The sequence below is a fragment of the Momordica charantia genome, assembly GCF_013281855.1.
Source record: "Momordica charantia cultivar OHB3-1 chromosome 1 unlocalized genomic scaffold, Mcharantia_2.0 BLBB01000001.1, whole genome shotgun sequence".
Classification (NCBI taxonomy): domain Eukaryota; kingdom Viridiplantae; phylum Streptophyta; class Magnoliopsida; order Cucurbitales; family Cucurbitaceae; genus Momordica; species Momordica charantia.
The window spans coordinates 1,431,624-1,456,078 of NW_028275157.1; the positions used below are offsets into that span (position 1 = coordinate 1,431,624).

Consider the following 24,455-nt stretch of genomic DNA (forward strand, 5'->3'; position numbering starts at 1 on the left):
AAGGTCACGACGGCCCAGCAATGGAACCCCTCCGCAGGTCGACACGAATCACCGCGCCTCCCCTACCGCTTGCACACCCGAGGACGTCCAAGGCCACCCGTGGCCGAGGTGGGACCTCTAAGAAGGGCGCCCGGGGTCCAGCCCTGGCTCCAACAAGCGAGAATTTTGATGCGCTCCAGAGAGAGATGGAGGCAATGCGCACACAAATGCGCTCCATGGAGGCAATGTATAACGAAATGGTGCTAGCTGCAGGCGCAGGGTCCCGATCTGAAAATCGGGCGACGCGCATGGACGTACGCGAGCAAAGGGGTTCCCACCTCGGCCCGGCCGAGGAGGAACGTCCCGAAGACAACGAGAGTGAGGGGTACACTCTCCAGAGGGGAGACCTCCGCGAGCATCTCAACAGAAAGAGAGGCTCGTCTCTCCGAAAAGGGCAGTCGCCATCCCGCTCCCACAGGAGCTCCAACCAGCAGGCTGAATCCTCTCACAACCCCGCAGGGATAATCACAAGGGAGGTGTTCGACCAGCGAGGGGGGTGCTCGATGCTCAAGTGGAGGCCTTGAAGGCCAAATGTGAGCAAAAAGACGATTCACTGAACGATGGCGACTTGGGAGAGTCGCCTTTCACCTCGGACGTTTTGGAAGCACCAATCCCTCCGAAGTTCAAAGCTCCTACCGTGAAGCCTTATGACGGGACGAAGGACCCCAAGGACTATGTTGAAGTCTTTGAAGGCCTCATGGACTTCCAGGCGGCATCAGATGCGATCAAATGCCGCGCCCTTCAGATCGCGCTTACCGGCAGCGCGCGATTGTGGTACCGAAGACTGCCAGCCAGGTCGATCTCGACCTACTCTCAGCTGAGAAGGGAGTTCCTCGCTCAGTTCTCTTCTCGGCACTACGACAAAAAGACAGCGACCCATCTCGCCACCATCAGGCAGAAGGAGGGGGAGACGCTGCGGGAGTATGTCACCAGATTCCAGGAGGAGCAGTTGAAGGTCACTCACTGCTCCGATGACTCGGCCATGTGCTATTTCCTCACCAGTATAGCCGATGAGGCCCTCACAGTGAAACTCGGAGAGGAGGCCCCAACCACCTTCGCCGAGGTGCTCCAGAAGGCGAAGAAGGTCATCGATGGACAGGAGCTCCTCCGAACCAAAACCGGCCGACCTGAACGAAAGATCGGCCGGGGCAGAAGTGGAAAAGATGAAAGGGCAGATCCGAAGTCCAAGGACAGAGGATCCTTCTCCAGCGGCCGAGCTGAGTATCGAAGGGCGGAGAACGAACCTACCAGAAGCCGACCCTACGAGCGCTTCACCCCAACCACGATTCCAATTTCCGAGATCCTAACGAACATCGAGGATTCTGGAATGGAAAAACTACTCAAGCGTCCGGAGAAACTTCGGGGAGCCCCGGAGAGGCGCAGCAAGGACAAGTATTGCCGCTTCCATCGGGAGCACGGCCACAACACGTCGGACTGCTGGGAATTGAAGCGCCAAATTGAAGATCTAATTCAAGACGGCTACTTCAAGAAGTTTGTGGGAAAGCCCGGGACCAGCTCAGCAGAGAAAATGGAGTAGCGAAAGCGTTCAAGGACGCCACCTCGGCGCACCGACCGACCTGCGGTCATCAATACCATTTTTGGAGGGCCAAACGGGGGTCAATCCGGACATAAAAGAAAGGAACTCGCCCGCGCAGCCAGACGCGAGGTATGCATCATCAGGGAGCAGGGGCCGACCTGCCCAATCACCTTTGACGATGCAGACTTGGAGGAGGTCCACCTGCCCCACAATGATGCCCTTGTGATTGCTCCTTTGATTGATCATGTGGTGGTTAGAAGAGTGCTGGTAGACGGGGGCGCGTCCGCTAACATCCTGTCCTTACCGACCTACATCGCCTTAGGCTGGACGAAGTCGCAATTGAAGAGAAGCCCAACGCCGCAGGTGGGGTTCTCTAGAGAATCGGTCATCCCAGAGGGTTGCATCGACTTGCCGGTCACGCTGGGGCAGGACCAAATTCGGATCACTCAAATGGCCGAGTTCGTGGTAGTCGACGGGAGGTCGGCCTATAACGCCATCTTCGGGAGACCCATCATCCACTCATTTCGGGCCATTCCTTCAACACTTCACCAAGTTTTGAAGTATCCCACCCCCAATGGCGTGGGCACGGTCCGAGGAGAGCAAACCGCTTCGAGGGAGTGCTATGCCGCCGCACTCAAAGGCACATCGGTCTGCGCCCTCGAAACTCTCAGGGATGGGGCGCTCGAGTTCGAAGCCGACCTGCCGAGGAAGGAGTTTGCCGCGCCCACTGAGGAGCTCGAGCTTGTTCCTCTGCTTAGTCCCGAGAAGCAGGTAAGCATAGGAACCAAGCTGGGGGCCACCGACAGAGAAGAGTTAATCCACTTCCTCAGATCCAACTCGGACGTCTTCGCGTGGTCCCATGAGGACATGCCTGGCATTGACCCGCGAATTATGACGCATCGCCTCAGCATAGATCCATCATTCCGACCTGTGAAACAGAAGAGAAGACCTGTAAACAAGGAAAGGAGTGATGTAATTGTTGAGCAAGTTAACAAACTCTTGAAAGCTGAATATATAAGAGAAATTTCGTATCCCGAGTGGCTCTCCAATGTTGTATTAGTTAAAAAATCTAACGGCAAGTGGAGAATGTGCGTAGATTTTACGAACTTAAATAAGGCATACCCGAAAGATTGCTTCCCACTGCCGAGGATCGATCAGCTCGTGGACGCCACAGCCGGGCACGAACTGCTCACTTTCATGGACTCCTACTCTGGGTACAACCAAATCAAGATGCATGTCCCGGATGAAGGTCATACCGCTTTCATAACGGACCAAGGTCTGTATTGCTACAAGGTCATGCCCTTCGGGTTAAAGAACGCAGCAGCGACCTACCAGAGAATGGTGAACAAAATGTTCGCCAAGCAGATCGGCCGGAATATGGAAGTGTATGTGGACGACATGCTTGTCAAGAGCAAGCAGTCTAAGTCGCATCTCTCCGACCTGGCCGAAGCCTTCGAGGTTCTGAGAGCATATCAAATGAAGCTCAACCCTGCTAACTGTGCCTTTGGAGTCTCCTCGGGAAAATTCCTTGGCTTCATGGTAAACAACCGGGGAATCGAGGCCAACCCCGAAAAGATTAAAGCCGTGGTCGAGATGGAGGCACCTAAAACGCTGAAACAGCTTCAGTGCCTCAATGGCAGGATTGCGGCCCTGAACCGGTTTGTGTCAAGGTCCACGGACAAGTGCCTCCCTTTCTTCAAGGTCTTACGAAAGAAAGGGCCGTTTGAATGGACGGCGGAGTGCGAGCAAGCGTTTCAGCAATTGAAGAACTACCTCTGTTCGGCACCCTTGCTTGCCAAGCCTATGCCGGGGGACAAGCTCCAATTGTACCTAGCAGTGTCTGACAGTGCCGTCAGCTCGGCCCTAATCAGGCAAGAGGAAGCGCGGCAAAACCCGGTCTACTACACAAGCAAGGCTATGACCGAAGCCGAGACTAGATACCCTCGGATGGAGAAGTTGGCTCTCGCTTTGGTCACCTCGGCCCGACGACTTAGACCATACTTCCAAGCCCATACGGTGGTGGTGTTCACTAACTCGCCCCTTAAAAGTATCTTCCACAAGCCGGAAGCTTCCGGACGACTAATGAAGTGGGCAATAGAGCTAAGGGAGTACGACATCCAATTCGAACCCAGAACTGCGTTGAAGGGCAAGCAGCGGCAGATTTCATAGCCGAGCTCACACCACCTTCCGAGCTGAGCAGGTCCGACCTGCCTTGGACAGTCTATGTCGACGGATCCTCCAATGAGAAGGGGAGCGGAGCCGGGGTCCTCTTGCTTAGACCAGGGGGTGAACGATTTGAGTATGCCTTGCGGTTCGGCTTCCGGACTTCTAACAACGAGGCTGAGTATGAAGCATTTATCGCCGGCCTGCGAATCGCTCAAGCATTGGGGGCCTCTTGTGTTAAGGTCTTCAGTGACTCCCAGCTGGTTGTGAGCCAGATCAAGGATGAATACTGAGCCAAAGACACCCGAATGGAGAAATATTTGGGCAAGGTCAGATCGTACCTCACCCAGTTTCGAACTTACGAGGTAAGCCGGATTCCGCGAGCAGAAAACTCTAATGCTGACGCCTTGGCCAAGTTAGCATCGGCGTACGAGACCGACCTCGCCAGGTCGGTCCCCGTCGAGATCCTAGATAATCCCTCGATCTTAGAGCCAGATCTGATGGAGATCGGCGCTCCAGAACCCTCATGGATGGACCCGATAGCGGACTTCATTAGGGGCAACTCACCACAAGACCCCAAGGAGCGCAGAAAGATGGCAAGGCGGGCAGCTCGGTTCGTGGTCCGAGATGGGGCATTGTACCGACGTGGTTTTTCCTTGCCTCTGTTGAGATGCCTAACCCCTGAAGAGGGCCAGTACGTCCTCAGAGAGATCCACGAAGGAGTGTGCGGCAATCACTCAGGCGCCCGGTCGCTGTCAGCCAAAGTGATCCGACAAGGATACTATTGGCCGACCCTCAGCCAGGACGCCAAGAAGTTCGTTAGAACTTGCGACAATTGCCAACGCTACGGAACCATAATCCACCAACCTCCCGAGCTGCTCACCCCCATCTCGGCCCTGTGGCCATTCGCGCAGTGGGGGGTAGATATCATTGGTCCTTTCCCTTTGGGCAAGGGCCAGACCAAGTTCGCTGTGGTTGCTGTGGATTACTTCACCAAGTGGGCCGAGGCCGAAGCGCTCTCCCACATAACGGAATCCAGGGTCACGTCCTTCGTATGGACGAATATCATATGTCGCTTTGGTATACCACGGGCCATAGTGACAGACAATGGGAAGCAGTTTGACAACGCCAAGTTCAAAGCCTTTTGCAGCGAACTTGGCATAAGTCATCTCAGCTCGTCCCCCGCACATCCACAAGCAAATGGGCAGGTGGAGGCGGTCAACAAGATCATCAAGCGAGGCATCAAACTCAGACTGGACTCCAAGAAAGGCAGGTGGGCCGAGGAGCTACCAGAAGCTCTATGGTCGTACCGGACCACCCGACGGGGGTCGACGGGTGAGACCCCGTTCTCCCTGGCCTTCGACTCAGAAGCTGTAATCCCGGTTGAGATCGGCATGCCATCCGACAGAGTAGAGCATTACGAGCCTTCGACGAATGAGGAAGAGCTGCTCCTCAACCTCGACTTGTTGGAAGAAAGAAGAGCAATGGCCCAGCTACGCCTGGCGGAATATCAGGGCAGGATGGCCAGACATTACAATGCCCGCATTCGACCTCGGGCCTTTTAGGTCGGACATCTGGTCTTGAGGAGGGTCCAAACGCATGTGGGTGCCCTTGATCCGGCCTGGGAAGGCCCCTTTGAGATCAAGGGCATAGTCCGACCTGGGACGTACGTGTTGGCCGATCTGAAAGGAGATGTCCTCGCGCACCCGTGGAACGCGGAACACCTGAAGCGTTATTATCCTTGAAATACCAAAAGAGTTTTCAATGAATTTGTAACGACTGTTCCGAAAGTATTATGATCGGAATAAATGTGGTGATTTAATTTCGTGCTTCCGAGTTCGACCAGAAATTAAATGGGGGCCACGGACTCCCACGCGTTCGCATTCCAGCAGTTGGTTCAAATTCAATCCTTCGAAGCCTAAGGATACGAGGAACGATATGAAGAATAGCTACGGATTTTAGCCTTTTTACCTTTTTAAGTTAAGGATGAAATGTTAAAAATCCGGAGTTGGTGCAATGTGTTGAACATTAAGAGATTCAAATTCAAACTTTCAAATTATTTTAACTAAAGGCGCGACCTCAAAAGTAAAGAGGTGCGATGTGACACTGGTTGCAGTTCAAAGGAAAAGCAAAGAAAAGAGGTCACTAACAACAAAGTAGAAGCGAATGAGAGTCTCTTTATTGAATGAGGAGCAGAGCCAAGGCTTATAGACCTTGCAGCTCTGCCCTGACACTTACAAAACAAAAGAAAAGGGAGGAAGAACAGCGAAAAGCCTCGTGAAGGGCGGTCGCCTAAGAGCCTGCTGGGGGAGCTCCCTCTTGAGTGGAGCCGACCTGGTCCTCTTCGGGATCGGAGTAATCAGAGTCCAGATCCCTGGCATACTGATCCACCAACGCTTGGGGGCCAGGGGTGCCGCCAGGCCTAGACGCCCACTTCTCGGCATACCTCCTTTTCAGACCGCTGAGATCGATCTGAAGGTCGGGCATGTCGGAAGCAATGCCCTTCATGAGGAACTTGAAGCCCGCGTCAGAAAAGTCTTTGGCAAATCCATCGAAGTCAGGATGTTGCCTAAACGCTTCCTCCAGCAGGACTCCATTGCTGAGGCGCTCCTTCGCCGTCTCCAGCTCGGAAGTCGCATGCTCCAGCTCCTTATCCTTCGCTTCAAGCGCCTGGAGCATGTCGTCCTTCTCCTTCAGGAGCTGGAACTTCTCCCTCTCCAAGCCCCTGGTGATGGCGTGGGCAGCTCGGAGTTGGGCCTTGCGCCTGTCCTCCTCCTTCTTCAGTAGCTCGGCCTGAGACTCCACCTCGGCCTTCAAAGTCTCCACCTCGGAGTGAGCCTTCAGCAGCTCATCCTTCACGGTGGAGGAAGCAGCCTCCAAGGCAGCGGAGAACTCCTCTTTCTCCCTCGCTGCCAAAGCCTCCCTCCCATCCAGCTCGGCCTTTATAACCAGAGCCGATTGAATGGAAGCAACAAACGCCTGAGAAATGGTACAAGGAAAAAGTTAGATCGAACAACCTGTTGGGCGGAAATCAAGCAAAAAATGGGGCACTGGTCTTACCTCGGCGGCGTAATCAATGGTCCTCTGCAGAACGGACCCAGGGGCGCTCACGAATTTGGACGCCCTCCTTAGGCAGCGGTCCAAACTCGCAGCTGAGATGCGGGTCACCTGCTCCCTCACCCCGACACTCGACGGCTCGATTCTGAACCGCGCCGTCACATCGGAAGTCCCGCCCATCCTGGCCGCAGGATCGTCCACCCGATCAGCCCAACTTGCAGGCAGGACCCTGCAAGCTCCGACCTCCGAGGGAGAGATCGCCTTCTTTTTCTTCCTTCTTCGCTTTAGAGGGGCTTCCCCCCTCGCCTCCTCGCCCAAAGGCGGGGCATCTGCCGCCTCGGTCTGAGCGTCTGCCGCCTCGGCCTGGGCGTCCACCGCCTCGGTCTGATCCCTGGGGCGCTTCTCCCTCGAGGGACCCCCAGAAGACTCCAGCTCGATCACCGGGGCCGGATCTTCCGAGGCGGGCCCAACCTCGGTAGGGGTGGGTGGTTTCGAACTCTGGGCAGCCTCAAGAGCATGGGCTCGGCCCTTAGACTTGCGCTTCACGCCGCTTGCAAATCCGCAAACCATGGCTACACGATAAAAACAAGGGTCAACACAAGGTTAGAGGAAAAAGGGGGAAGGCAAGTTCGGCATACCAAGTTGAGAGTTCGGCCTTGAGGATTCGATGGGCGAACTGCCGGGTTGTAATCTAGTAGCCCGGACTCAAGCAGCAGTTCGTCAGTCACCAGGGTTCCGACCTTCCTACCCCTCGGGAAGCGCTCCTTGTAGTATTTCAGAGTATCGAAGGAGGCCTGCGTAAGCTCGGGGACTGGTCTGATTGAAACTGCGCGAAGACAAAATCCGAGTTAGACCTGAATGACGGAAGAAAATTACGAAAAGAAAGAACTACTCCGTACCTAGGTTCCCAAACCTAGTGGGGACGTCGAAGAAGGAACGACCTGACTCGTCCTTTGCGAGCCGTTCCCCGGAAGCGTAGAACCACTTCCTCACCCATCCCTTGATGGAGGTCGGCCCCTTAACTATACCGCCTGCGTCTTTCCTTGCGCACATATAGAACCGACCAGGCTTCTTAGCTATCATTTTCGCCTCGAAGCACGCGAGGAGCTGGTCTACGTCCAACAGCTCGGCCTCCTCACTATCCCGAGCTCGAAGTCAAAAGAGGATGGCCAAAGCGAAAATGACACCCCACCCATTGGGGGCCACTTGAGCCGGAGCTAACTCAGTCCGGAAGAGGAATTCTTGGACAAAAGGGTGAAGGGGAAGTCTGAGGCCGTACTCAAACATTTTGAAATAGAGAGTGACCCACCCCTCTGGAGGATGGTCAGCTCTCTCCCCCTCCTCCGGAAGCCTGAAGAGGATGTTCTCGGGGATGGCGAACCCCTTACGGAGGGATCTGAGGTAGTGCTCAGGTATCCTAGAAGGGTACTCCAAACCCTTACCTGAAGTGGAGGCATCGCTATCCTCCCCGTCATCGGAGATTCTAAAGTGTTCTATCTCCTCGAGCTCGGACTCTAACCTACGAGCTAGATCAGATCCTAGGTTGCTGCTAATAGAGGACGACATGACAATTATGTTCGAAAGAGAGAAGGAAGAGACCGACCTACCAAGGGTTCGAGCTGCCTTCAGATCGAACTCCAAGAATTCAAGGAACGTAAGGTATGATCTGAAGGGTTGGGGGCATTTATAGCCCGTCGGAGGAACTTCCCCACCGTACACGTGTAATCAACGAGCGGCTAGGATCCTCTCTGAGATCCGAAGCGTCGGAATATTTGAATATTCCGACGATAAATCTTCTGCGACGGTTGCATTTTCTCACGAATAGGAAGCCGCCACGTGTCCAAAGCAAGACGAATGAACTTCTCTGCCAGGTCGAGATCGGACCAGACAGAGAGGGGGTCAATGTTTGGGGAAGGGAATACCCTGGACACGTGGAGGACCCCCATCGGTGCTCCAAGACGACTCATGAATCATGCCCAGCTCGGAAGGCCGAGATGGCCGCCACCAACGCCGACAAATGCCGAGTGTGAGGGCCGAGGTGAGCTCGGCTCGGGTCCGACCCACCGGGGAGCTCGATATGGGCCGAGATGCGCAACTGTCTGTGGCGTGATTATCGGGCGTAACCGTCGGTCCCGAGATTACCGGATGTAACCGACGGTCCCGAGATTACCGAATGTAACAGTCACGAGATTAGCGGGACCACCACCTATAAGTGGAGGGCCTCACTCCCCGATCAGGTACGATGATTTCTGGCCTCGAACTAGACTTGGAATCCGACCTATACTGACTTGATCGTCGGAGTGCTCACCTTTTCGTGCAGGTTCGCCCAAGCTTTCAGATCGGTCCGGAGGCCGGGTTCGAGCTGCAACCAGGAACACACTGTAGTGCAAACCTTTGCATAAACAAGATCTACATGAGTCGATTTGGAAGCAGGTGAGCTATAATCTCAAACACATGATAAACGTGAAGGAATCGGGGTTTCTGCCATTCATTCATTCAATTACTGACTTTTTCTTTTTTAATTCTGGAAACTGTTCTTTCATCGTATAAATCATAATCTTCTATAGTAGTGATGCTTCAAACGACGGCACTTGAAGTCGATGTTCAAAGAAATATTGAACTCGAAAATAAAGAAAGCAAGGTGAGTGTCATATAGTTAATTTTTTTTGTTGGTGGGTCAATTTTATAAATTCTCTTTCTCCTGCGAAAATTATTAGAAACTTAATAAACCTTAAGATAATTACTATGTTCAACAACTTAATTAAAATAGTAATGTATACGTTACTGCACATTAATTTGTAGTTAATGGAATTATCATGTTAAACAACTTAAATTAAAGTAGAGATATCATTACATTACTACTCGCATAGACTGAATTTGTTGTTTTTTCTTTATCTTTTACTAGACTTTGTGGTATTTTTACTTATGATAATCAACAATGATGTGTTAAGTGCAGAAAGAATAAGAGGGAGACGAAAAATTTTAGTGAAATCGAAGACGAGATACTCTTATGTTAAAGGTTGGGTCGAAGGCGCGGGGACAGCTTACGTAAGTGTACTACTCTTATAATAATTAACTTCAAATTACGCTTCAAATTATATGTGTAAATATTTTGTAGTTTTTTTTATTATGTATGCAGTGAGAGACAAAGACAAACCGATGCGAAACAGTGCTTGGGCATCAATCAAGGTACGTTAAAAGCGCTGGTTGGGGCCCAAAACCAAAATCTGGTAAAGGTTAAGGTTATGCTTCAAGTGTAGCTTTTTCACAGTGGGACCAAGGGCTAGCTGGAAAAATACATACCCTAAGAGAAGAATTTGACAGATAGACAAAGAGTTTGACGAGCGTCTCTCACAGAAAGACAAAGAGTTAGAGGAGCATCTCTCATAAAGTTTGTGTGCATGTTTTCAAGACTTAGTGAAAGTTGGTTTTAATAAGTTTTTATTGACTTTAAATGAAAGCGTTTGGGGGAGGGGGCGCTCTAATTTAGATTAAGTTTGAATGAGTTATATAAAATTGAAATTTGAATGCTTAGTTTGAGTTCATGACATGTGGAGTGAGTTAGAATGGAAGTTTGTTAACTTTGAATGGAAGTGGTGAGTTCATGTCATGTGTTAACTTTGAATGCTTAGTTTGAATTCATGGCATTCTTTAAATTAGTTTTGAGAAATAAGTTAACTATTTTGTTCACATAAGTTTATTTGTCATTTGTTTTTTCAGGTTCGTTCGATTTCTTTATCGAAAGCTTTTGGAAATTTGATAAAGTTTCATGAAGAACTTGATGATGGGACTTCTTGGAATATGTTTAGGTTGTTGATATTGAGACTTTGGTTTAGATGGTAGAATTTTATTTTGTATTTACTTTTTGTACTCTTGTAAAACCAATGTTTGTTTAATATTATTAATCTTTATATGAAATTTGAGAAAGTTTATGGCATGTTTAGGTTGTTAAAGAAAAATAATATGAATATTGCAGAAAAAAAAAGAACCTATGGCGACGAAATCTAGGTTTTGTTGCCAAAGCAAGCTATGGCGACAAGCCTTAAGTCGCCACTAAAGCAGGCTGAGGCGACGACCTAGACTTCCTTGCCAAAGTTGTCGTCATCAAAACCCTGTCGCAACAGGGCAATGGTGACGATATTTTCTTGTTTTGGCGACAAATTTCTACCCTTTAGCAATGAATTTTGTCATCGCAAAATCCTAAAATTCTTGTAGTGGAGGTCGAATTTTCTTATCGGGCAATTTCTTTCTCTAATCTCTTTTCTAGTTTTATTGTTCTGATTGTTTTTGTTAGGACTTTTTCTACCTTAAAAGATAAGAGACACGTGGAAGCATACAGGATCACAAATAATACTTGAGAGTAATTCCAAGGTCGAATTCTTAGGGATTTGTGCTTTCAAAGTGAACTTATCAACTGAAATGGTTCAAAAATGCGTAGTTTATGATAAAAATGGTGACAAATGTTGTTGTTTAGGGTTGTAAATATCAAGCAATTTTATGAAACACAATCTGTTTACTTCCTACCTTAGTTTTGATGGAAAATATGGAAGTTACACACTCAGGGGAAAAAAGCGCCAACCACTATTTGACTTATTATGGCAATCTGAGTTCTAGTGTTTCATGAACTGCTTTTGGTTGCTGCAGAGGCTATGGTAACCTACAATTATATTTCTATGTGTGGTTACAATCCTATAATGTATTTATCGACTCATTTTCATTTATGGGTCAGATGGCCTATGTCTAGAACTGTAGTTTATATGCTTATGTTTAACTCACATCCCATATTGGTTTCCTATTATTTTACCTAACCTTCTCAGAGTTGGGCAATAAATTAAATCATTTTAGCTAAGGCATTCCACAGAGAGGTTGAAAACTAAATTAGTGAATAATTAAAGGAAAGAAATCACACGAAAATATAAGAAAAATAATTTTCATTAAATTAAAATAAATAATAACAACGTACAAGGAGTTCTAGCTTAACCTTATTCTCTTTCGAGTTTGAAGGGAATTTAAACTCGCTACTTTAAAGAAATATAATGAATGAAGAACAAAGAAAAGAACTAATAACAACTAGAAAAGTAACTCCAACGATTCTCTAAGCTAAAAATGAAAAGTACAACTGAGAATGAATGAATTTGAGATAAAATGAGATTCAAGAGCCGGGGAAATGCTCACTTAAATAGGACTTCAAAGTGGTTGAACTCTCCACCAAAATAGGAGGAAATTGGTTGAGATCTTCCAAAATTGTCTTGGACTGTGCTGTTTTCGACCACTTGTGATTTGATTCCCGTGTCCTCCATAAGTAAAACGCACATTTTCGGAAAAGTTGCAAAAAAGCACCAGACGCTTTTTTCTGCACGTGGGAAAATTATGAGTTTCTTCCAACTTTGAACACGTTTTTCTTGAGAAATGTTGTACGCAAGTTCTATTTTAAGAATATGTAAACATTTTTAATTAAAAATGAAGGGAAAAAGTTCGTTTTCATGAGCAAACAGGCCTAGACAGTCACATTTCTACCCCAAAAAGTTTCCATCTTTTGATTTTATTTTCATTGGACAATGGGGTGTAGAATAATTCTGGGTCGTAATCATTTATTTTTACTTTTATTTGGTCTGTGATAATTTTGGTTATTTTTTATGTGGATCTACATGGAGTGATAGGTTGTTACATTTTTTAATTAATAGGATGACATGTTGCTCTAATTCATATGAATATTTTTTTTTTATTCCTTGAATTCTAATTGATACCCTTGAATATTGGATAAGTTATGAATGCAAATTTAGGTTGATTTCTTATGGAGGAAAAATATAAACATGATTGTTTTTCTTAAAAAATTATATGAGGATATCTTATTGAAATTTTTTATTAAAAAAACACTTGATTTGATGCAATTTATACACCAAAGTGAGTTTTTTTTATAGCTTATGAGCAACCCATTACATCTTGTCCTACTTATTTTCATTATCGTTTGTGATTAAACTTAGCATATTATTATTTCAAAAAAGTCAATCAATTTTATTAGTCAAAATTAAATTAGTTCTCGAAGATATGGGTGGACAGTTCAAGATGTCTGGAATACGATGAACTTCATGTTATTATGTAATTTAATATCTCTACGGTCTAGATTATTGAGCCTATAAATTTCCTCTTATCCCACCTTCACCTAAGCTCCCTTCCAACCATTATTAAAGTCTCATTTGCAAGTTTATGGTAATAACATGCTATATTTGGTTTTAAGAGTAAAAAGAACCCTAGATCATATTGAGAGATCGGAGTGATTCCCGTGAGGGTGTCAAGTCTTTTGCATTGTATCTAAAGGAATTGATTAGGTGCTTGAGTTTTTCTACAAATTACATCTTACTGTTGCTTATTTCCTCATTCTCATTTTGATTGATCTCATAGATGCATGTTAACTTTACTCGTATTTTTGGTATTGAGAGGAAGGAAAGAGAGTAGAAAGGGGAGTTGGTACAGTGAATAAGATGTAGATGAGCATGACTTAGAAGAATTTGCTATGAAAAATGTACACCCATATTTATCCTTGATTTTTTTTATATTAAATTATTATATTTGCTTGAAGACAAGCAAAATGTTAAGTTTGGATTAATATTTATCTTTTAATTTTCGATATGGGCTATATTTTATAATCATTATAGTGGAATTAATTGCTAGTTTTCGATTCCTTATGATAAATATACGCTTAGAAATGTTGTTTTGTAGAAATAAGGCATCAAGAAGAATCGAGAAATCAAATTGATAAAGATAAAAAGAAAAACAATAGTCCAAACGAGTCAAAGGAGTGCTGCAACATAATCTAGAGCCAAAAGGCCCCAGGCGGTAGCATTGAGATGCTATCATGCTCTAAGAGGAAGCCAAGCCAAATGACCTTACAAATAAATTTGTAAAGGTAGAATTAGTTATTTAAAAAAGAAAAAAGATATAAGTATCATTGATTTTCTAAAATTACTATGATACCTAAAAAATAAATTTAAAGTGAATTTAAAATTTTCTAAAATCAATTTTTAATTTACCAAATATGACTAATGAAAAGAAAATTGATTTTGATTTTGGGCGACCTCAAACACACTTAAGAGTTTAAAATTGAAAAATTAAAAAGGAACAGAAGAAAAATGAAGAAAGAAAAGGAGTTTGCAAAGCCCAGCCCCGAGCGGCAAACCCTAATTTATTTAGTTTTCAAATTCTCTCTTCAATTTCTTCGGCTGCGTCGTCTTTCTCTCTCAGTGATCATCTCTCTCTTACAGTTCACTAATTTGGAAGCAGGTGAGCTCTAATCTCAAACACATTTCCTTCATCAATCACTGATTTCATCTTCTATTTTATCAGAATATTACCCATCATTTTTCTCATTCTCTCTTTTCCTTTGCTCTGCATCACAGAACAAGACATACTTGTTTGTTGTTTGTTGATCATCTTGATGCTTTCTTTTAGTTCTGTGTACTGTTCTTCATGATCTTAATGCTTTCTGGAAAATCTTATCCATCTAATTCTTCTGGGGGAATATATCTGTTATTATATGCTCTTTACTGTTTATTAAAGACATTACATAATTCGCAGTTAATATGTAATGGAAAAGACGAATATGCTTCAAATGATACCACTTGAAGTGGATGCTCTTTGTCAAAGAAATATCAAACTCGAAAAAAAGAGTTGATTCTTTTGTTGGTGGGTGAATTTGATAAATTCTCTTTATCCTACAAAAAAGATATTAGAAATGTAATAGAATTACTATGTTAAACAAACTTAATTAAAGTACAGATGTCACCGCACATTAATTTGTAGAGTCGCATAAACTGAAATTTGGGAAATTGAGCCCAATAACCCATTACAAGTTTATGCCACACACAACTGTAAAATATTATTATTTGAATCGATTATATTTATTATTTTAATAGATTATATCTTCTTTTAGTTTGTAGGTAGCTTCATGACCATGTAGTATATTCCATTGTTTTATGTAGGTATATATTACAGCAGTACATTAACGACTACCTAAACTCCAAAGGAAACAAGAAGTAATAGGATACTTAACAAATCATACAACAAGTCCACCTGTATTTCTTAATCTTAAGCTTAGAGGTATGCAATATTTTCCTTATACTAATTGTAATTTTCCAATCGGTGTACCCAATAGAGAGCGGTGACGAAGAAAAAATTGAAAATGATGCTGACACTGAAGTTGTCCTTTTACAAAAAGTTGTTTGGAAAAAAAAAATGGTATAGGAAGACCACGCGGATAGTCAATTTACCACAACAAGATGAAAAAAATTGAGACTGAAGTTATTAGATGTGAACCAACCGTGGAATTTCTAGATGAAGATGAAGTCATTGGAACTCAATTAGTTTCTTGTTCGGTAATACATACACCTTTAAATATTTTTTATTCTTTAAAAAGATACATAATTAATAACGATAAAATATGCTAAGGTGTATGCCAATATTGCTCATATCGAGAAAATAATAGAAGAAGAAGTAAGAAAAAGGAAAGCGAGAGAAGAATCTGAGTTATTAAAAGGGTCATTAGTCATTTTTTTTAAATAGTATTTGAATTGTGCATGAGGATCAGATTCTAATAGTTGGAAGATTGAATAAATTAAAAAGTGGGAAATCCTAATATATTGGTGACTTTCTCACAAGGAATGGGCTTGAAATCGAGAAAACCATAAAAATCTTTAATGGTATACTCGTCTGCCTTATTTTGCAGAGCAAAAACCCCATTCATCCGAAGTAGTATTTTAGTATAGAACAAAGGCATTTTGAGCCGACTACTACGACTACATGCGCATCTAGTGCAGTGGCTTGGAAGCAAGCTACCTTGACCATCTTCCGAAGAAAAAAAGAATCATTGATCAAATGCTGTAGGGGCGGACTGCTCTACATTCAGCCACACCACTATGACCCCCGAAGCGATCTTCTTCTAGTTGCGGGACGAAATCCGGCAGCCAATTGTTGGCTCTGAGTACAAAACGAAAAGAATATGTCAAAATTTAAGGCGAAGAAGAAGGAAGATGAAATAATCAAAGAAAATGTGATTATGGCTTTTTTAGGTAGAAGTATATTTTTTAGGGATATTGATTATCTAATCTTTATTGAATTACAAAAGGTTAAAAAATTTGGACGTTGTCAAGATAGAAGAAAAGAAGGAAAATATGATAAAGGAAATTTTATTGGATATAACAGGCCTTGAGGTATGTATTATATAATCTATGGACTATGTTATATTTTAAAATATATTATAGGTATATAATTACATGGAGATTTAAATTATATTAAGGATGCTCTATTGTTACTTCTAATGGACAAGTAGTTAAATAGCATGAAACTTCAAATATATTCAAAATTAGAAGTGTTGGAGACCATTAAAGACGTTCTCTTAGAAAAACATCTAAGAAAATTTAGAAATACTTGTTTTGGTAAATTCTTAGATGTGAAGATTAAAAAATATCTATCCCACCTATTCCATGTTTTAAAAGGCTTTTGAGGCTTACACCTTGAGGTTAGCCTCGAGGCAAGGCTCAAACTTTTAGCCTCGAGACTTACACCTCTCATGGAAGAGGTTTACGCCTCTTTAAAGACTGACTGAGGCTTAAAGTCTTTACGCCTTGTGTAATGATTAGAATAATATTAGTAATTTGCCCAATTCTTACAAATATAAAAGTTTCATTGCATATGGAATGCATGTAGTTGACCATTCAATCTATCTCTAATTATACTACCTAGACTTTAAAAACATTGGAGACAAATTTTATAGAATAAGTCAATCTTATTATTGATAATAGTACTAGTGATAATAGTAGCGATATTAAGATCTTCTTTTAGGATTTTTATTTAAGTGGCAATTAATAGGTGATTTTTTTTATACTTTTATATAACTATTATGTTTAGCATTACTTGATCATACAAATTTTGGATTTGTATAATTCTTTTAATTAAAATTGAGGTTTACGCCTCATACCGCCTCGAAGCTTATGTCTTGCCTCTTCAAGAGGAAAAGTCTCGAGGCCACCTTTAGCCTTTTAAAACATTGCCCCTACTTAGCCACATAATTAGAAGACAATGTAGTCCTTCATTAGGAGATGAAATTAATTTTAACTTTAGAGTAAGGTGATACAGTTTGGGTTAAGAGAGTCCGAAACTATTACTGTTACTGGTCTAAAATGTGAAGAACTATCTTGTGTAGACTGCAAAAAACTTAGTGGAGTTTATTCGAGAAAAATTTCAACAACTCAAAATTTTCTGTGAAGAGACCAACAATAAACACTTTGTTTACTTCAATGGATGGAGCGATGAAGAAAGACATGGTTAAGATGACCCAATTATTTATGTTGTCTAATTTTTTGTTGGGTAAAGAAAGAGTATTAGGAATTGAAGTAGAATATATTAAGTTTCTTGATGAAACTGAACAATTTGAGAACTATTTGTGGGGATGTGTTTGCTTTAAGGCAACAATTGAGTCTATAAACAAAACAATTAAAAGCCTTAGATGCATCTATTGTGGGATTATTTGGAATGCTATTAGTATTGCTTATTTGAGCCTAAGAATGCATACCATTGCTTTCTTCAGAGGAAACCAAATATGCGAAACACGTATCTTAATACCACTAATGGTAAATTGGGAAACTAGCACACAATCAGAATGGAAAGATATAGCAATCAAAGTTTTTGAGAATGAAGAGGTAATCTTTTTATTGATTAGCTTTTAGTTATATTTTAACTTTAGATATTAATGACTATAATATTGTTATGTTAATTTTAATGCAGTTTGAATTTGAAAATATGTTCGAAGAAGATGAGGAGACACAAGTTACAGGAAAAACAACAGTTTTTAACCGTTAAATAGCAAGTCATCTTCTTTTGAATCAAAAGAAAACTATATTCCTCCATTTTTGGAGGAATTTAAAGAGATGATATAAAATAGTCTGGAGATCATGAATTGCAAGATCGATATACTATTCTATGAGATTGATAATGTTAAACGAATGGTGAATGAGAATATAACTGTTAATGAAAAAGAGGATGATGACGGTGAAGAAGGTGGGGAGGAAAGGATAGTAACAATGATGGTAATGAAGGTGGTGAACGACATGTGGAAGAAGATCACTAGAAGAACAAAAGTCGCTATACCATTCTTTGATGCATTTTCCTTCTGGTGATCTTCAGCATGTCATGTTCTTCTGGTGATCTTCTTCTGCATGTCGTTCACCACCCTCATAACCATCATTGTTACTATCCTTTCCTCCCCCATATTCATCACCGTCACTATTCTTTTTTTTCGTTAACAGTTATATTCTCATTCATCATTCGTTTAACGCTATCTTCCCAATTTACCATTAGTGGTATATTAATAGATACGTGTTTCGCATATTTGGTTTCCCTCGAGGAGGTAATGGTATGCATTCGTAGGCTCAAATAAGCAATACTAATAGCATTCCAGATAATCCCACAAGAGATGTATTAGAGCTTTTAATTGCTTTCTTTATTATACTCAATTGTTGCCTTGAAGCAATCACGTCCCCACGGATAGTTCTCAAACTGTTCAATGTCATCAAGAAGCTTAATATAATCTACTTCAATTCCTATTGCTCTTTGTTTATCCAACAGAAATAATTGAGTCATCTTAATCCTGTCTTTCTTTTTCACTCCATCCATTGAAATAAACATATTGCTCATTGTTGCTCTATTCACAGGGATTTTTGAATTATTGAAATATTTTTCCAATAAACTCACACTAAGTTTTTTGCAGTCTACACAAGGTAGTTCTTCACATTTTAGATCAGTAATAGTCTTAGACTCTCTTAATCCAAAGTCTACTACCTTGCTCTCAAAGTTAAAATTAATTTCATCTCGTGGGTAAGGACTACATTATCTTCTAATTATGTGGCTAAGTAGGTAGAGTTGATATTTTTTAATCTTCACATCTAAAATCTTACCAAAATAAGTATTTCTAAGTTTTATGAGATGTTTTTCTGACAAAACGTCCTTAATGATCTTCAACACTTCTAATTTTGAATATATTGAAGTTTTATGCCCTATTTAAGGACTTGTCCTTTAAAAGTAACAATGAAGCATTCTGAACATAATTTAAACCTCCTATGTAATTATATACATATAATATATTTTAAAAATATAATATACTCCATTGATATATAATACATACCTCAAGGTCTGTATTGTCCAATAAAGTTCTTTTTATCATATTTTCTCTCTTTTCTTCTATCTTGACGAGGTCCAGATTTTTTAACCTTTAGTAATTCAATAAATATTAAGATAATGAATATTTCTGAAAAATATACTCCTACCTAAAAAACCATAATCACCTTTTCTTTGATTATATCATCTCTGTCTTAAAATTTGACTCATTCTATTTTTTTAAACCACTTTTTAATTTATTCAATCTTTCAATTATTGGAATATCATCCTCCTACACAATTCAAAATTAAAATAAATAAAATGACTAATAACACTTTAATAACTCAGATTCTTCTCTAGCTTTCCTTCTCCCTCTTCCATTGTTTACAGTATCGAGTATTACTTCTTTTATTATTTATTATTTTCTGGATATGAGGAATATCGACACTTACCTGATCATAACATATTTTATCATTATTAATTATGTATCTTTTTAAAGAATAAAAAATATTTAAATGTATATGTATTACCGTACAAGAAACTAGTTAAGTTCTTATGACTTCATCTTCATCTAGAAACTCCACTGTTGGTTCACATCTAATAACTTCAGTCTCAACTTTTTCGGCTTGTTGTGGTAAACAAATTTTTGTACCATGACATATTTCCAAACAACTTTTTGTAAACGGACGACTTTAATGTCAGCATCATTTTTAATTGTTTCTTCCTCACCGCTCTTTAATGGGTACACCGATTGGAAAATTTGTACTTATAACCTATATAAATATTAATAATAGTATAAGGAAAATATTACATACCTCTGAGCTAAGATTAAGAAATACAGGTTTAGTATCCTATTACTTCTTACCATGTTAATGTACTACTGTAATATATACCTACATAAAACAATGGAACATACTACATGGTCATCAAGCTAACTACAAACTAAAAGAACATATAATTGATTCAAATAATAATACTCTTTATAATTCTATATCCCAATAGATGATACAAACAATTAATTTAATAAAATATCCTCTATAATCAAATAACTTCTTATCAAATGCTCAATACGGACACAATTTAAGACAAGAATCAATCTTAACTCACATCAACATAAAATAGATTAACATAACTTACTTATATTTAGATGTAAACTACATCCGGATGTTTGATAGACATATATGATAAATATAAAATATATCATATTATCAGACTGATACTACATAAGTCTTCCTATAAACTAATTTTCGGTGGACGTTCAATTTATGAAGTCCAATTCATCTTAAACTGTGACCAACATTTCTTAACCATGAAATATGAAATTAAAACTGAACTCCAGATATAGCTCTGGATATTTAACCAAAATCTGCAAAAATCTTCCCACTTTGATCATGTTATTTTATAGCTTCAAATCAAATATAAATCAATATTTGGACATTTTGTTTGCTGTTTCAATTGTCCCCTTCTATGTTTCTGGGAATTTGTGACTAAAATTTGAACATTGTTGTTTGGTTATCAGCTCGTCTAACATTCTTTGTTGAAATACAAAAATTGATGCATATAAGAACATAGTCCAGTTCGAATATGTCGCCTAAGAATCTTTACTAAAATAGGTTCCTCAAACACGTTTTTAATACAATAGAGAGTGTTTATGCAAAGATGTGCACAACAATGTGTTCCTGATTGTAGCTCGAACTCGGCCTCCGGACCGGCCTGAACACTTGGGCGGACCTGCACAAAAAGGTGAGCACTCCGACGATCAAGTCAGTATAGGTCGGATTCCAAGTTTAGTTCGAAGCCAGAAATCCTCGTACCTGATCGGGGAGTGAGGTCCTCTACTTATGGGTGGTGGTCCCGCTAATCTAGCGACGGTTACATTCGGTAATCTCGGGACCGTCGGTTACACCCGGTAATCTCCGGAGACGGTTACGCCCGATAATCACGCCGCAGACAGTTGCTCATCTCGGCCCATACCGAGCTCCCCGGTAGGTCAGACCTGGGCCAGGTCCACCTCGGCCCTCATACTTAGCATTTGTCGGCGTTGGTGGCGGTCATCTCGGCTATCCGAGCTGGGCATGACTCATGAGCCATCTTGGAGCACCAATAGGGGTCCTCCACGTGTCCAGGGTATTCCCTTCCCCAAACATTGACCCCCTCTCTGTCTGGTCCGATCTCGACCTGACAGAGAAGTTCATTCGACTTGCTTTGGACACGTGGCGACTTCCTATTCGTGGGAAAATACAACCGTCGCGGAAGATTTATCGTCGGAATATTCAAATATTCCGACGCTTCGGATCTCATAGAGGATCCTAGCCGCTCGTTGATTACACGTGTACGGTGGGGAAATTCTTCCGACAGGCTATAAATGCCCCCAATCCTTCAGATCATACCTTACGTTCCTTGAGTTCTTGGAGTTCGATCTGGAGGCAGCTCGAACCCTTGGTAGGTCGGTCTCTTCCCTCTCTCTTTCGAACGTAATTGCCATGTCGTCCTCTATTAGCAGCAACCTAGGATCCGATTTAGCTCGTAGGTTAGAGTCCGGGCTCGAGGAGATAGAAAACTTTAGAATCTCCGATGACGGGGAGGATAGTGACGCCTCCACTTCAGGTCGGGTTTGGAATACCCTTCTAGGATACCTGAGCACTACCTCGGATCCCTTCGTAGGGGGTTCGCTATCCCTGAGAACATCCTCCTCAGGCTTCCAGAGGAGGGGAGAGAGTTGACAATCCTCCAGAGGGATGGGTCACTCTCTACTTCAAAATGTTTGAGTACGGCCTCAGACTTCCCCTTCACCCTTTTGTCCAAGAATTTCTCTTCCGGACTGGGTTGGCTCCGGCTCAAGTGGCCCCGAATGGGTGGGGTGTCATTTTCGCTTTGGCCATCCTCTTTTGGCTACGAGCTCGGGATAGTGAGGAGGTCGAGCTGTTGGATGTAGACCAGCTCCTCGCGTGCTTCGAGGCGAAAAGGATAGCTAAGAAGCCTGGTCGGTTCTATATGTGCGCAAGGAAAGGCGCAGGCGGTATAGTTAAGGGGCCGACCTCCATCAAGGGATGGGTGAGGAAGTGGTTCCACGCTTCCGGGGAATGGCTCGCAAAGGACGAGTCAGGTCGTTCCTTCTTTGACGTCCCCACTAGGTTTGGGAACCTAGGTACGGAGTAGTTCTTACTTTTCGTAATTTTCTTCTGTCATTCAGGTCTAACTCGAATTTTGTCTTCGTGCAGTTTCAATCCGACCAGTCCCCGAGCTTACGCAAGCCTCCTTCGATACGCTGAAATACTACAAGGAGCGCTTTCCGAGGGGTAGGAAGGTCGGAACCCTGGTGACTGACGAACTGCTGCTTGAGTCCGGGCTGCTAGATTACAACCCTGCAGTTCGTCCCATTGAATCCTCAAGGCCGAACTCTGAACTTGGTATGCCAAGCTTGCCTCCCCCCTTTTTCCTCTAACCTTGTGTTGACCCCTGTTTTTATTTCGCAGCCATAGTTTGTGGATTTACAAGCGGCGTGAAGCGCAAGTCTAAGGGCCGAGCCCATGCTCTTGAGGCTGCCCAGAGTTCGAAACCTGCCACCCCTGCCGTGGTAGGGCCTGCCTCGGAAGATCCAGCCCCGGTGATCGAGCTGGAGTCTTCTGGGGGTCCCTCGAGGGAGAAGCGCCCCAGGGATCAGACCGAGGCGGTGGACGCCCAGACCGAGGCGGCGGACGCCCTGCCTTTGGGCGAGGAGGCGAGGGAGGAAGCCCCTCCGAAGCGAAGAAGGAAGAAAAAGAAGGCGATCTCCCCCTCGGAGGTCGGAGCTTGCAGGGTCTGGCCTGCAAGTTTCGCAGATCGGGTGGACGATCCTGCGGCCAGGATGGGCGGGACGTCCGACGTGACGTCACGGTTCAGAATTGAGCCATAAAGTTCCGGGGTGAGGGACCAGGTGTCCCGCATCTCAGCTGCAAGTTTGGACCGCTGCCTAAGGAGGGCGTCCAAATTTGTGAGACCCTGGGTCCGTTCTGCAGAGGACCATCGACTACGCCGCCGAGGTAAGACTAGTGCCCCATTTTTGCTTGATTTCGCCCAACAGGTAGTTCGATCTAACTTTTTCCTTGTATCATTTCTCAGACGTTCGTTGCTTCCATTCAATCGGCTCTGGCTGTAAAGGCCGAGCTGGATTGGAGGGAAGTTCTGGCAGCGAGGGAGAAAGAGGAGTTCTCTGCTGCCTTGGAGGCTGCTTCCTCCACCATGAAGGATGAGCTGCTGAAGGCTCACTCTGAGGTGGAGACTTTGAAGGCCGAGGTGGAGTCCTAGGCCGAGCTGCTGAAGAAGGAAGAGGACAGGCGCAAGGCCCAACTCCGAGCTGCCCACGCTATTACCAGGGGCCTGGAGAGGGAGAAGTTCCAGCTCCTGAAGGAGAAGGACGACATGCTCTAGGCGCTCGAAGCGAAGGATAAGGAGCTGGAGCATGCGACTGCCGAGCTGGAGACGGCGAAGGAGCGCCTCAGCAATGGAGTCCTACTAGAGGAATCGTTTAGGCAACATCCTGACTTCGATGGATTTGCCAAAGATTTTTCTGACGCGGGCTTCAAGTTCCTCATGAAGGACATTGCTTCCGACATGCCCGACCTTCAGATCGATCTCAGCGGTCTGAAAAGGAGGTATGCCGAGAAGTGGGCGTCTGGTCCTGGCGGCACCCCTGGCCCCCAAGCGTTGGTGGAACAGTATGTCAGAGATCTGGACTCTGACTACTCCGATCCCGAAGAGGACCAGGTCGGCTCCACTCAAGAGGGCGCTCCTCAAGCGGACTCTTAGGCGACCACCCTTCACGAGGCTTTTCGCTGTTCTTCCTCCCTTTTCTTTGGTTTTGTAAGTGTCAGGACAGAGCTGCAAGGTCTATAAGCCTTGGCTCTGCTCTTCATTCAATAAAGAGACTCCCATTTGCTTCTACTTTGTTGTTGGCAACCTCTTTTCTTTGCTTTTCCTTTGAACTGCAGCTAATGTCACCTCGCACCTCTTACTTTTGAGGTCGCGCCTTTAATTAAAATAATTTGAAAGTTTGAGTTTGAATCTCTTAATGTTCAATACATTGCACCAACTCTGGATTTTTAACATTTCACCCTTAACTTAAAAAGGTAAAAAGGCTAAAATCCTAAGTCCGTAGCTATTCTTCATATCGTTCCTCGTACCCCCAAGTTCGGAGGCTTGATCATTTTGAAATTTCCACATCGCCCCCTTTGCCTTGAAGGTTTGAATTTTAAGTTCGTCAGTGGTTTTGGCATCGCACCTCGTACCCTTAGGCTTCGAAGGATTGAATTTGAACCAACTGCTGGAATGCGATCGCGTGGGAATCCGTGGCCCCCATTTAATTTCTTGTCGAACTCGGAAGCATGAAATTAAATCATCACATTTATTTCGATCATAATTCTTTGGAACAGTCTTTACAGATGCATTGAAAATCCTTTTGTCATTTCAAGGATAATAACGCTTCAGGTGCTCCGCGTTCCACGGGTGCGCGAGGACGTCTCTTTTCAGATCG

General features: G+C 43.5%; 2 long non-coding RNA genes across 2 annotated transcripts in view; both read left to right on the forward strand.

The window, feature by feature from the left end:
- The first annotated feature begins 9,553 nt into the window (after positions 1-9,553).
- Positions 9,554-10,666, forward strand: LOC148213059 (uncharacterized). The gene is made up of 3 exons (XR_015791427.1): positions 9,554-9,844; positions 9,936-9,985; positions 10,517-10,666. It is a non-coding gene; the product is annotated as an uncharacterized LOC148213059 (long non-coding RNA).
- A 3,366-nt stretch (positions 10,667-14,032) lies between these two features.
- The window catches only part of LOC111019513 (uncharacterized), a 70,842-nt gene continuing 60,419 nt past the window's right edge, over positions 14,033-24,455 (forward strand). The window contains exon 1 of the long non-coding RNA XR_015792256.1: positions 14,033-14,077. This is a non-coding gene — a long non-coding RNA (uncharacterized LOC111019513). The remainder of the gene's footprint in view (positions 14,078-24,455) is intronic.